General features: G+C 33.5%; 1 protein-coding gene across 7 annotated transcripts in view; it reads right to left on the bottom strand.

Annotated features, from left to right (window-relative positions):
- The window catches only part of CACNA2D1 (calcium voltage-gated channel auxiliary subunit alpha2delta 1), a 457,573-nt gene that overhangs the window by 160,754 nt on the left and 284,310 nt on the right, over positions 1-12,509 (bottom strand). The window lies entirely within an intron of this gene.

Genomic DNA, 12,509 nt, shown 5'->3' with positions numbered 1-12,509 from the left:
ATCAGGGCCCCAAACGATGACCTCATTTTACCTTTACCTACTACCACTCCCTTTCTCCAGATGCAATTGCATTGGGGGTTAGTGTTTCAATATGAATTTTATGGGGAAAATTCAGCCCATAGCTATTTATAAAACATATAAAACTTATTACTAATTAATCTGTTACTCGGCAATCCTAAGTGAATTAAAGAACCATTATCTATAAGATTAGAGAAATGTTTTATCTTTGGCAATTAGGTTTACTTGTGTTCAACATTTTCCTATCAAAAAATGAATACTATATCACTCTCTCTGAAATGCATGTATTACAGCAATATCATTAAAAGCATTGCAAGTAAGTACAATCTTCACCTCAGAGAAGGCTTTGCTTCTCTTTGGACCGTTCTTATTAACTATGATCAAATTACCCCAACCTAAAATCTATATTTTGTACCCCAGGCTTGCTCCAATGTATTTTTTATGATGCTCTTACTATTTTATTGCCCTACTTCTAATGAGGGGTAATGTTAATTATTTAAGCTAATTCATTTTTTCCCACAAGAGATTATTACTTTGTTACAGAATCAATTGTACTTCTCAAGAATTCCCTTTCTTAGTACTCACAAGATTTCTGGTTTAATGACTCAGAATCACTGCTTTATATTTGAAATAGCATGTTAAAATAAGAAAAGCTGCTTTGCTACTTTGTTATATTATAAACATGGTACCATTTTGCTGACAGTGTAAAAGCATACACATTTTTAGTAAACATACAACTCTGTAGCATGGAATGATGCACCCTTCAGAATTGTAGAACCTTTTCTTTTTGGTAAATTATCTGGTTAAAAAAATGAACATGAAATTTAAGAATGTATTACTACTAAAAACATTTTATATCACTGTGTCATGATCCCAATTAATGTGATAAATATCAACACAGACAACAACTACTCTGAAAAGCACAGCAGATTGGGGCTGAGGAGGGATTTCTCAGCTCTCCTTATCATCAGAGTAGTTCTTGTGGCTGATAGTGGTATTTTACTGAGTTTTTCATTAAAAATGGGTTTAAGACTATATTGAATGCTTAATTGGCATCAATTGATATAGAATATAACATTATTTGACATCTAAAATATTCAATTTTTAAGTTATTTATTTTATCATGCATTATTCTTTCATTGCTTCTTTTTCTTTCATTATGTCTTCACTGGGCAAATGTTTAAAAAAAAATTCACTATGATTCACAAGTAAGACCAGATAATAGTTATCTATGTTTTTCCCCCTTCTTTTATAAACTATATCTATTTTTTGTATAAGAAGTGGTATGAGTTGATAAACTTGTCACATTTTTGTGTCCTAGTAAAATTTCCAAAACTTAAAAGTCTTTAATCCCTAGAAAATTTTATAGAAATCACTCAGCATGAAGTATTTTCTTTGGCCAGAAGTCTGAAAGTTGCCAATTTATTTTGTGATTATTGACCGAGTCAATTTTGATTATATTTTATAATAAGTTATCCACTTTCTCATACATTATAACACTTTATTATAAAATTATAAAGTGTTTTTATTATTTGAATCTCTATTTTATCTGGAGTTATACTTCTGACATGTAATATTTCTTTCTGTCTTTCTAACAGCCTTGGTAAATGTTTGTGTATTTTTTAAAAGCATGTGATTTTATTGCTAGCATATAGTTTAACACATTTTGTTATTTTGAATTTTTAAAGTTTGCATATTTGTCAAAGTTCATGAAATATAATAATTAAATTCAGGCTACCACAGTAGAGATAAAAACTACAATTGTAAGCATGCAAAACAGTTTATTCCCATATACTAATATCATTAGTTATTGTATTATTTATTTGTATTACAACTAGAAACCTAGTTTTGCCTACCACTGTGTTTTGTGAGAGAAATAACATGTTGAAATTTGGGTTATTTCTATGGAAGTTTGTTATCATCTCCTCAGAAACTGCTACTACTTCTCGAAGCACCCTGTATTTTACTTTAGACACGCACAGAACCAAGTGCAGAAACAGAAATACATAATGTTATAGCTGGGAAAAATTGGCAGTAAATTAATCCAACTTATTTTCAAAATTATATACATTGACAAAACATTACTTAAAAGGTAATATTCAGTGTTGATAATGTTGGCATTAGAAGGGTACTGGTTCATTGTTAGTATAAACCTCAGTAGGCATTAAACTGCAGTATTAATAAAATTTATCAATAGCTAGGCCCTTCCAAGGTGAAGTCTTATATTTTACATAGGAAATAATTAAAAGACAGAGATTTATTTATTCAGCACGATAAAATAATGATATAAATGTAAATTAACTATGGAACATATAATATTAATGTGTTATTTAAAAAATATTATTAAATACATAATAAAGTTCCTGGTAAGTTAAAATGTCAGGTATAAACTTTATATTCATTAACTCACTTTTGTAATGTATCGATATTAGTATATCCATTTAGTTTACTCTATATTTACTACCAGTATATTCAGTGAACACACATATTAGTATTACTGTAATTTTACATATTTTCCTTTATACTATTTTGTATTTCAGAAAGCCATGTTTTCTTTTTATAGTAAGGAAAATAATGTTAACATATTTAAATCAGAGCAATTTCAAAATTCACAAGATGTTTATCAGGAAATCATATATTATTTAGACCAAGATTCTGATAAGTAGAACTCAATCAACATTCTTTTGGGGGGGATTTTATTTATTTATTTTTAAAGAAATGGGGAGAGAAACATCAATGTGTGGTTGCCTCTCGCATGCCCCCTACTGGGGGCCTGGCCCACAACTCAGGCACGTGCCCTGACTGAGATTCAAACCAGCGACTCTTGTCTTTGCAGGCCGGAACTCAATCCTCTGAGCCACACCAGCCAGGGCTCAATCAGCATTCTTTTTTTTTAAAAAAAAACAGAACATAGCATTAGTTCAAGAGTACCTGTTTTGCACAGAAACAACAGGCAAACACTACCATGAACATATGTAAGCATATAGAGTTTGTATAACCCAAAACCTGCTGGTACTATGATGTGAATCTCAAACAGAAATCTAGAACCAGAAATATGCCAGGCAAGCCCCAAAGAAGAGCTAAGCATTTTGCATCAATGTATAAGGATTTTTGTAAACAGGAAAAATTAAGAGTTCTCTGCACATTTTCCTGTAGGATTTCTATCATTTATTCCGAACTGTACTAGTGAATGATATGAAAAATTGCTAACTTGCATGAAACTTATTTTACTAGAAAAGTTATGGAGAAATATATAGAGGGTCTTTTGATATTTTACAAAACTGTACTTTTACTTAATTGACTACTCTTTAAAGATCCCAATAATTTAACCTTAGCTCATTGGTTTCTCAATTAAAAGTACATTTATAAGGATTATTTCTGAGGACTAAATTTGTATGTCACACTGTTTTGAGATTATAAGGTAAATATGCCAGAATGCCATCATAAAAATTTGATAATAAATATAAAATTAGAAGGAAAAGTATAGACCTCAAAATATACCAGGTTTATAGAATATTCATTGGAATATTTCCTTGAACTACAACTTTTGTCCAAGGCCACACCATCCCTCCTCTGTTCTTGCTAAAGTATCCAGTATCACTCTTTCTTTTTATGAAGGTAAAACAGATTATGTAATCCCTCTTAGAAAAAAAAATCATAGCTTTCTATTTCTGTTATGAACTGAATGTTTGTGTTCTTTCCAAATTCCTATGTTGAAACCCTAACCGCCAATACGATGGCAGTAGGAACTGAATCCTTTAGAAGGTAGTAATCAATATTAGCTGAGGTCATGGGGGTAGGCACTCCACAGCAGGATTAGTGTCCTGCCTCCATAATGGATCGAATTCCTTATAAAAAAGAAGAGAAATCAGAGCGTGTTTTCTCTGCATGTGTGAAAAGAGGTCAGGCGAGCACACAGCCATCTGCAAGAGAGGGAGAGAGACCCTGCCAGCAACTGTATCTGTCAACATATTCATCCTGACTTGGCCTTGAGAATAGTAAAAAATGTCTGTTGTTGAAGCTACTTAGTCTATGGTACTTTGTTACTGCAGCCTGAACTAAGACAATCTTAAAGTAAAATGAAAGCCTTTGCAATTACCCACAGGGTTGTCTGTACACAATAAGGCCTCTGATGCTACACCTGCTCCCTCCTTTGCTCACTCTGTTCTGGCCACACTGGTCTTCCTACTCTTTATGCACCCACCAAGCTCCAACCTCAGGATCTTCGAGCTTTATGTCCCCTCTGCCTACAACCTTCTTACCCAGATGCCTTTATGACTGTCCTGCTTACCAACTACAGATTTCTGCTATGTTGTCTTATCCACAAAGCCTTCCCTACTAACCTATTTAAAAATATCAACTCCCTGAATCCTAACCTACGAACTATCTATAACCCTTCCCTAGTTTTTGTCTAGAGTATTTGTTGAACAATATACCCCATTACTTTAATTGTTTGTTTATTTTATACCCTTCTCCCATCCACTAGAGCGTACGCACCATCAGTGCAGGGGTTTTTGTCATTTGCTCAAGGCCATATTGCCATTATCTGGAAAAGCACATGATGCATGGTCAATAAATATACACTGAATAAAGGAAAAACTAATGTAACAGGTAAAATAAAGATAACATTTTATATTCTTTCATTCATATTATATATGTAACATATAAAAATATATGAAACTAATCATATTAAATTAATAAAATTTCACCAGATTATTGACTGTTTTGAGATAACTGAATGATAATACCATGTCTAATAAAACTAATATGATCTTGCCCTGGCTGGTGTGGCTCAGTGGATTGAGCGCTGGTCTGCGAACCAAAGGATCGCTAGTTTAATTCCCAGTCAGGGCATATGCCTGGGTTGCAGGCCAGCTCCCCATTGTTGGGCACATGAGAGGCAACCACACATTGATGTTTCTCTCCCTCTCTTTCTCCCTCCCTTCCCCTCTCTCTAAAACATAAATAAATAAAATATTTTAAAAAAACTAATATGATCTTGGTTATTTTATTATAAACTTTCAGATAATAACATTTTATATCAAACCTATAATGCTACTTTATTATAAAAGTAATACTTTTCTTAATACATATAATCTATATTATTTTGGTATTAAAAGAGCAAAACTTTGTTGACTTCATTTTTTCTATATGTAATTTTCCCTAAAATATACCATAAGTAATTCAAAATATTTATTAAGTAATAAAATATGCCAAACAAATTAAAATATACTCTCAGGATAACTGAAATTAACATATATCAACAACTGTTATAAAGGAGAGACCATTTATTTCAAAAACAACATATGTGAAAAATATAATGGTAACTCTACAGTTTATGCCTAATAAGCTTTTTTAACATTTTGAAAACCTACTTTGGTTATAAATCAAACCAGGTATATCCTAACCCAGCTTATGCATATTAATCATTACAACATCAAATAATTATATATTTCCCATGGCCTGCATTTCCTTCAGCTCACCTGCTATCCAAAGAACTCACAATTCCAACTTTGAATTTAAGTTCTTTAAAGTTTCTCCCATATATGTTTTCTTTATTTCAAAATTAACTAGTACAATTAAGAGAATAAAATTATGCAGTGGAAGTGAACATTGTACCAACATCATGTACATGTTTCCACTCTGCTCACAAGCAGTACCCAAAATTAACATTGCTGCTTGAAAAGTTTTCACTGGGACTGAAAAATAACGCAAATGATAGACGTGTGAGCACATGCATGCTTTCTGAATCCAGCCTTTTGCCTAAGAACAACAAACATCTTAAGGAAAGATTACTTTCAACCATATTTATGACTATCGGAGCTGTGGACTCAAACAGCCTGATTGATATTGAGCATGCCAGTCAATTAGAATAATTACTTAATACATAAAAGGGATATTACCCACTTTGTTTTTTATTGGAATAACAAAATGAAATGGGTTGTTTAAAACAGTAAAAGTAAACTATTAGCATTCTCTAATCAAATGGGCATATTCTGGAACAGGTTAGTTGCTAAAATTTATAGGAAATTGTAAAAATCTATCTACATAATTGTCAGCAAAGGCAGGCCAGCCTTTTCCTCCATTCATTTTTATACTGACATTATGTGAGGTAAAGTAGCTATTTGTTTTCAAAACAAAACAAAGGAATGTCAAGATAAATTATAACATCAGGAACTACTATAAAAGGCACATGGACGAAACCAAGGGGGAGGGTGGAAGCAGGGGAGGGAGGTGGGTTTGGCTGGGGTCGGGGGAGCGGTGGGGAGAAAATGCAGACAATTGTAATTGAACAACAATAACGTAATTAAACTTAAAAAAAGATAAATTATAACACTGTATTAGTGATAACTTACTCAACTTATAAAAAGCAAATATCATCAGTAAAGAATATGAGACTTTCGAGAGTAATACAACTTCTGAAAATTCTCCTGTGTTCTTTTGACAAGATGCAAGTATCTTTGTGATAAAATATATTTGTTTTGTCATTTATTAAATGAAAATAATGATTGCCTGTCTTACATTACCAAGTGGGTGTTCAAATTAAAGTATCTAATAACCGAAACAGTGTTATGCAAGTTGGGTGTTCCTTATTATTGTCCCTTATGAATGTATATTCTTTTGAACTATAATAATTCTATCAACAAATATCAACATAAATTTCTATTACTAAAAGACAAGAATATTCTATAGACATTCCCTATCCTTAAACCCAAAGTGATTAAATAATAAAATTCTGTGATTAAAACTATATTAAGTCTGAATAATCAGCCCTTATTTACTAAGTCCTATGTTCATTTTTTATACTTCTAAGCAGATAAATCTGAAAATTAACTATGATTTTTATGGCCTCTAACCTAAAAGTATCAACCTATGAAATTCTCAACATGGAATACTTTCAGATTGGGTTTTAATTAAACATACTATTCTAAAAATTTAAATATATCATTGAGCAAAAATGATCATATTTGCATTCAAGGGACTAACGTATCACCTTTGGAAAATCAGAACATGAGATTTATTCTGAGCATGTAGTTATACAACCGTCTTTTAGTGAAAGAAGCTGTTTTCTTTAGACCAGCCTTCCATTAAACTGCACGTTCACATTTCTTAAATTCAGAAACCTAGAGTAATCCTGTAAATCTGATGTGCTCCCATGAACGGTCTAAAGAATACTAGTAATTCTTAAATCTTCAAGATCTTAACATGTCTGATTGCACTCGTGTCATTTACTCACACAGCCCATAACACTGGGCATGCATTTTAAAGGAGTACAGGTCAGCAGGGTCAGAGCCTTACTGATGAGATTTCAGCAAAAAGGGAAAAGCCAATATTAAGATAAATGACACTAAATAAATAATCCAAAAACAGAGCTTCGTTTCCTTTTTTTAAAATTTTTATTGTTATTCAATTACAGTTGTCTGCATTTTCTCCCCATCCCTCCACCCCACCCCAGCCAAACCCACCTCCCTCCCCCACCTCCACCCTCCCCCTTGATTTTATCCATGTGTCCTTTATAGTGCCTGTAAACCCCTCTCCCCACTATCCCCCCTTTAAAAAAAAAATCTAATGCCCTATACCAAAGTGTATCATGACTTTTGAAAATTTCTATTTAATTTTCTTATGAATTTTCCAAGTAAAGCAGTATTTTTTAATTCTCTAAGATGATTATAAGCACCTTCGGAAGTTGTTGACAAATAGTTTGTTCAAAATTGGAAAGAAAAACATTTATACAAAGTCAAAAAACCTTAAAGGATATAGAAAAAAAGTACACGATGTGAAAATATCTTTAAAAATGTATGCTTATATTTACTTTATGTATCAGCTTTTATGTCAGCATAAAATAGATGTAGATTTTAATTATGAATGTGGTTTCAACTAAAAAAATAAAGAAAGCAAAATAATAAGAAAATAAAGATTTTCATATGCAAGTATATTATTACTAGCTTCTGTGGATAATCTTGGTTCCCTAATAATATTTCTATGTCAAAATTAACCCAAAAGTAAAATATCAGAATTAGAAAAATAAAGTTTGGAATTAGAATTCATTTGACATCTGACCCCATTTCTTACAAATGTTGATGATTTTCATTTCCACTTCAGTGACTTCCGGACAGGATCATGGACTTAGATAAATATGATACTTGGCCCCTTCCACAACCACACCAAAATTACAACTAAACTACAGAACAATCTTTATTCAGAATCAGCAAATGTTGATGATTTTCATTTCCACTTCAGTGACCTCAGTCAAGATCATGGACTTAGATAAATGTGATACTTGGCCCCTTCTACAACCACACCAAAATTACAACTAAACTACAGAACAATCTTTATTCAGAATCAGCTGAAATTTGGTTGAAAGTCCTACAACTAGGGAATCAAAGAAGAAGCTACATCAAGACTGGAGAAAGGGGTAGGGATATGGATTGTGCTGGTCATACACTCACATGTACAGATAAAAATTGGGAGGGATATCTTAGCTCTGGAGGTCCCCCCCTCAGGAGTGAGGGGTCCCCGCCCCAAGGAGGACATACAGAGGGCCCAGAGACATATGAAAGGTTGCTCAATATCACTAGCCATCAGAGAGATGCAAATTAAAACCACAGTGAAATACCACTTCACACGGGTCAGAATGTCTACCATAAACAAATCAACAAAGTGCTGACCAGGTTGTGGAGAAAAGGGAACCCTAGTGCACTGTTGGTGGGAATGCAGACTGGTGCAGCCACTATGGAAAACAGTATGGGATTTTCTCAGAAAACTAAAAATGGAACTGCCTTTTGACAGTTCCATTTAATTCCACTGCAGGAATTATACTCTAAGAATCTTGAAACACCATTTCAGAAGAATCTATGCACCCCAATGTTCATAGCAGCACAATTTACAATAGACAAGTGCTGGAAGCAACCTACGTGTCCATTGGTAAATGAGTGGATCAGAAAACTATGGTACATTTACACAATGGAATACTATGCAGCAAAAAGAAAGAAGGAGCTCCTACACTTTGTGGCAGCTTGAATGGATCTGGAGAGCATTATGCTAAGAGAGACAAGCCAGGTGGTCAAAGACAAATACCATATAATCTCACCTTTAAGTGGGAACTAATCAACAAAACAAACTAACAAGCAAAACAGAGCCAGAGATATGGAAATAAAGAACAAACTGATGGCAACCAGAGAGGATGGGGGAGGGGTTAACTGGGGGAAAAGGGAAAAGGGTCATCAAGGAACATGTATAAAGGACACATGGACAAAGCCAAAGGGTGTAGGATTGAGGGTGGGAGGTGGGCATCCTACCTGGGGTAGGATGGGAGTGGGTGGGAGTGCGTGGGAGTAGGTGGGTGGGAATGATGGGAAAAAATGGAGACAATTGTACTTGAACAATAAAAAAAAAGAAATGAAAGATACACTAATTGAAATGAAGAATAATATACAGGGAGTCAACAGCAGAGTAGATAAACCTGATAATCAAAACAGTGATTTAGAATACAAAGAAACAGAAAACACCCAATCAGAACAGCAAAAAATAAAATTTAAAAAAAATGAGGATAGCATAAGAAGCTTATGGGACTTCAAGCGTACCAACACTTGCATCATAGAGGGTGCCAGAAAGAGAAGCAAGAATAAAAGAAATTGAAAAACTATTTGAAGAAATTACAGAAGACTTCCATAACTTGGTGAAAGATAGACACAACAGGTAAAGTTCTAAACAAGATGAATACAAAGACAACCACCCCAACACATCATAATTATAATGCAAATGGCTAAAAACAAAGAGAGAATCTGAAATCTTGAAAGATGCAAGAGAAAAACTGTTAGTTACCTACAAGGGAGCTCCCATAAGACTGTCAGCTGATTCCTGAACAGAAACTTTGCAGGTTGGAAGGGATTGGCAAGAAATATTAAAAATGAACGCAAGCAAGGACCTACAAATAAGATTACTCTACCACGCAAAGCTATCATTTAGAATTAAATGAGAGATAAAAACTTCCCCCATAAGAAAAGGCTAAAAGATTAGTTCATCACAACCAAACCAATCATATATAATTATATGAAACATTAAATGGTCTTCTTTAAGAAGAAAAAAAAAGATTAAAAATATGAACAATAACATGGCAATAAATATAAAAAAACTCCACCCCACTTTCCCCATCTACAAAATTATTTATTTTAATGAAGTTATAGTATATAAATAAAATATTATATTAATAAAGCTTAGTATGAAGTCAAGCATCCAATAAACTCAATAAATGATTATTATTGTTATTAATCAGGTCAATGGAATTATGGGGTCTATTGACATATGGTTTTGTTAAAATGTATGCACAAAATAATTTACCAGTGTGGTAAATTATGTTCTAATTAGTTTTGGTTCTAGTTTTCTGTGAAAAAAAATAAGTATATTTTGCACTTATTTTTGTCTCTTAAATAGCATTCCATTGAAAAATTAAGCAAAGTGATTTTGTTGTTATATTCTCTGGGTAATCTACTCTTGAAGCAACATTTTCTTCTTGACTTATAAGTTGGAGGAAAAAAGCAACTGAAGAACAGTACGAAAAATCCCACTTAGGTTATTTCATTAGCTAGTGTCTGCACTTTAAAGAGTATTCTGTAGGTCTATGCCTCACACTGTTACCCATGATTAGTTTCAGGAGGAGCTACTGTGGGAGATTTTGATACCCTATGTTAATTATGTATGCAATATTAAGATTTTTGCTACCATGGTACATGGCTCTTAGAAGAAGAATGTGTGAAGTAGTTCTGGTAACTTTCACTGAGAATTTAATAGTGAACTTGAGGATTTCTGGATAATCAATACTGGACTGCCTGAATTTCAAGGAAAATCACCTGAGAGTGTCAAAGAAACTGCTGCTTGCATGAATGTAAGAGGAAGTGAGTGTGAAGAGCCTCACTAAATATTTTGTATATCTGAAAGGAGGGAAGTGGAGTGAGAACAGCCCAGTGGGGTAAGGGCAGCTGAGTCTGTGTCCCACGAAAGGGCCAAAATGGTGCCTGGAGCCACATGGCTAAGAAGGGAAACTCAAGCTCTCCTCTTCTCAAGTTCTTCTAGGCAGGGGCGTCCACATCCTACGAAGAACGGGGCTGTGGCTAAGGGGAAGATGAGGAAGGAAGCAGGGGGGGGGGGGAAGAGTGCAGAGGCAAAACTCTCTGAAACAACCATCAACTGAAAAGAGGCAACAAAACAGAAACACGATCATAAAAGCTTTCCAACACAATTAAAACATTCAAGTTGGATTCAACTTTGTCCAACATAGTAATAAAAGCTGAAAAACAGAGCCATGCTATCCACAGAGTATTGGCAAAAGACTGTTTTGACTCATTATTTGTATATCTATTCATCCAGTTTGCTCTTGTAATGTAAATTCAATAGAAAGACAAAATTTAAGAGTAATAAGATGACTACCTTATTAACATATCCAACAAACAATAGGTAATAAAATTTAAAACAAAATAAGGTGAGTGAAACTTTTTTAAATGAAAAACATAACCACAGAGATCAGTATTACCTAAATTGTTGCTATAATAGTTACAAAATATCATTTCACGTATCAAATAATTTTTCAGTAAAAAAAAATAACATGGCTGGAGTTAAAAAAAAAATCTGAATCTAAATCCCAGGTAATTTCTCAAAGGACTTACAATTAATAGGGTAAATTGGATTGTAAAAAAATTCAAACTATATTTAATTCTCATGAAACATCGAAAACTACATATACACACCATTTTATATCTATTATATGTAAAGAAATATCATATATTTAATATCTTAAAAGAATTTATAGCAAGAAAACAATATGCACTTTTTAAAACATTAAAGGGAACAAAAAGAATAAATAAATATTTTAATGGGTGAAATTTGTTATGAAAAGAATCATACACGCACTTAACATTCTCTTTTAAAGAACAAATAATCTCACAGTGAATCCAAAATATAAAAGTTAATTTTTAATATTAGTTCCTGTGCTTAATCTTGTGCCTAAATAAACTTTAACTGTAGTTAATAGTAACAGCAAACACTTACATAGAACTCATTATGAACCTGGTAATGCAGTCTATTAACTTACTTTATCTTCAAATGCCTTTTTGGGTTAGTAATCTCACCCCCATTTTACAGGTGAGAAAAATGCTTGCCCAGAATGTCAAAGGATTTCCCTAAGGAAACAATATTGCTAAAATTCACATGTGAACTCAGGCCATGTGGCTCCAGAACCCAGGCAGCCCTGGATACTTTCTGGATACCCAATATACTCTAGAGCCTTTCTCATTCAGGGGAATACAAGAAACATCCTTTTAAAAATGTCTACTGACCCTCGCTCCATATCACTGTATGTGAGTGAGGAGGCCGGGTACAAGAGGGTTGGAAGTAAGCAGGTCGGAGAGTAAATAACATCGAAGACAAGAGCTATGCTGGAACAAAGACTCTGCTTTCTGGACCATGACAGTCCCAGTCCACAACTGCGCTGTCCT

This window comes from Desmodus rotundus, chromosome 6 (genome assembly GCF_022682495.2).
Source record: "Desmodus rotundus isolate HL8 chromosome 6, HLdesRot8A.1, whole genome shotgun sequence".
Classification (NCBI taxonomy): domain Eukaryota; kingdom Metazoa; phylum Chordata; class Mammalia; order Chiroptera; family Phyllostomidae; genus Desmodus; species Desmodus rotundus.
This window is presented reverse-complemented; position numbering and strand designations above follow the sequence as displayed.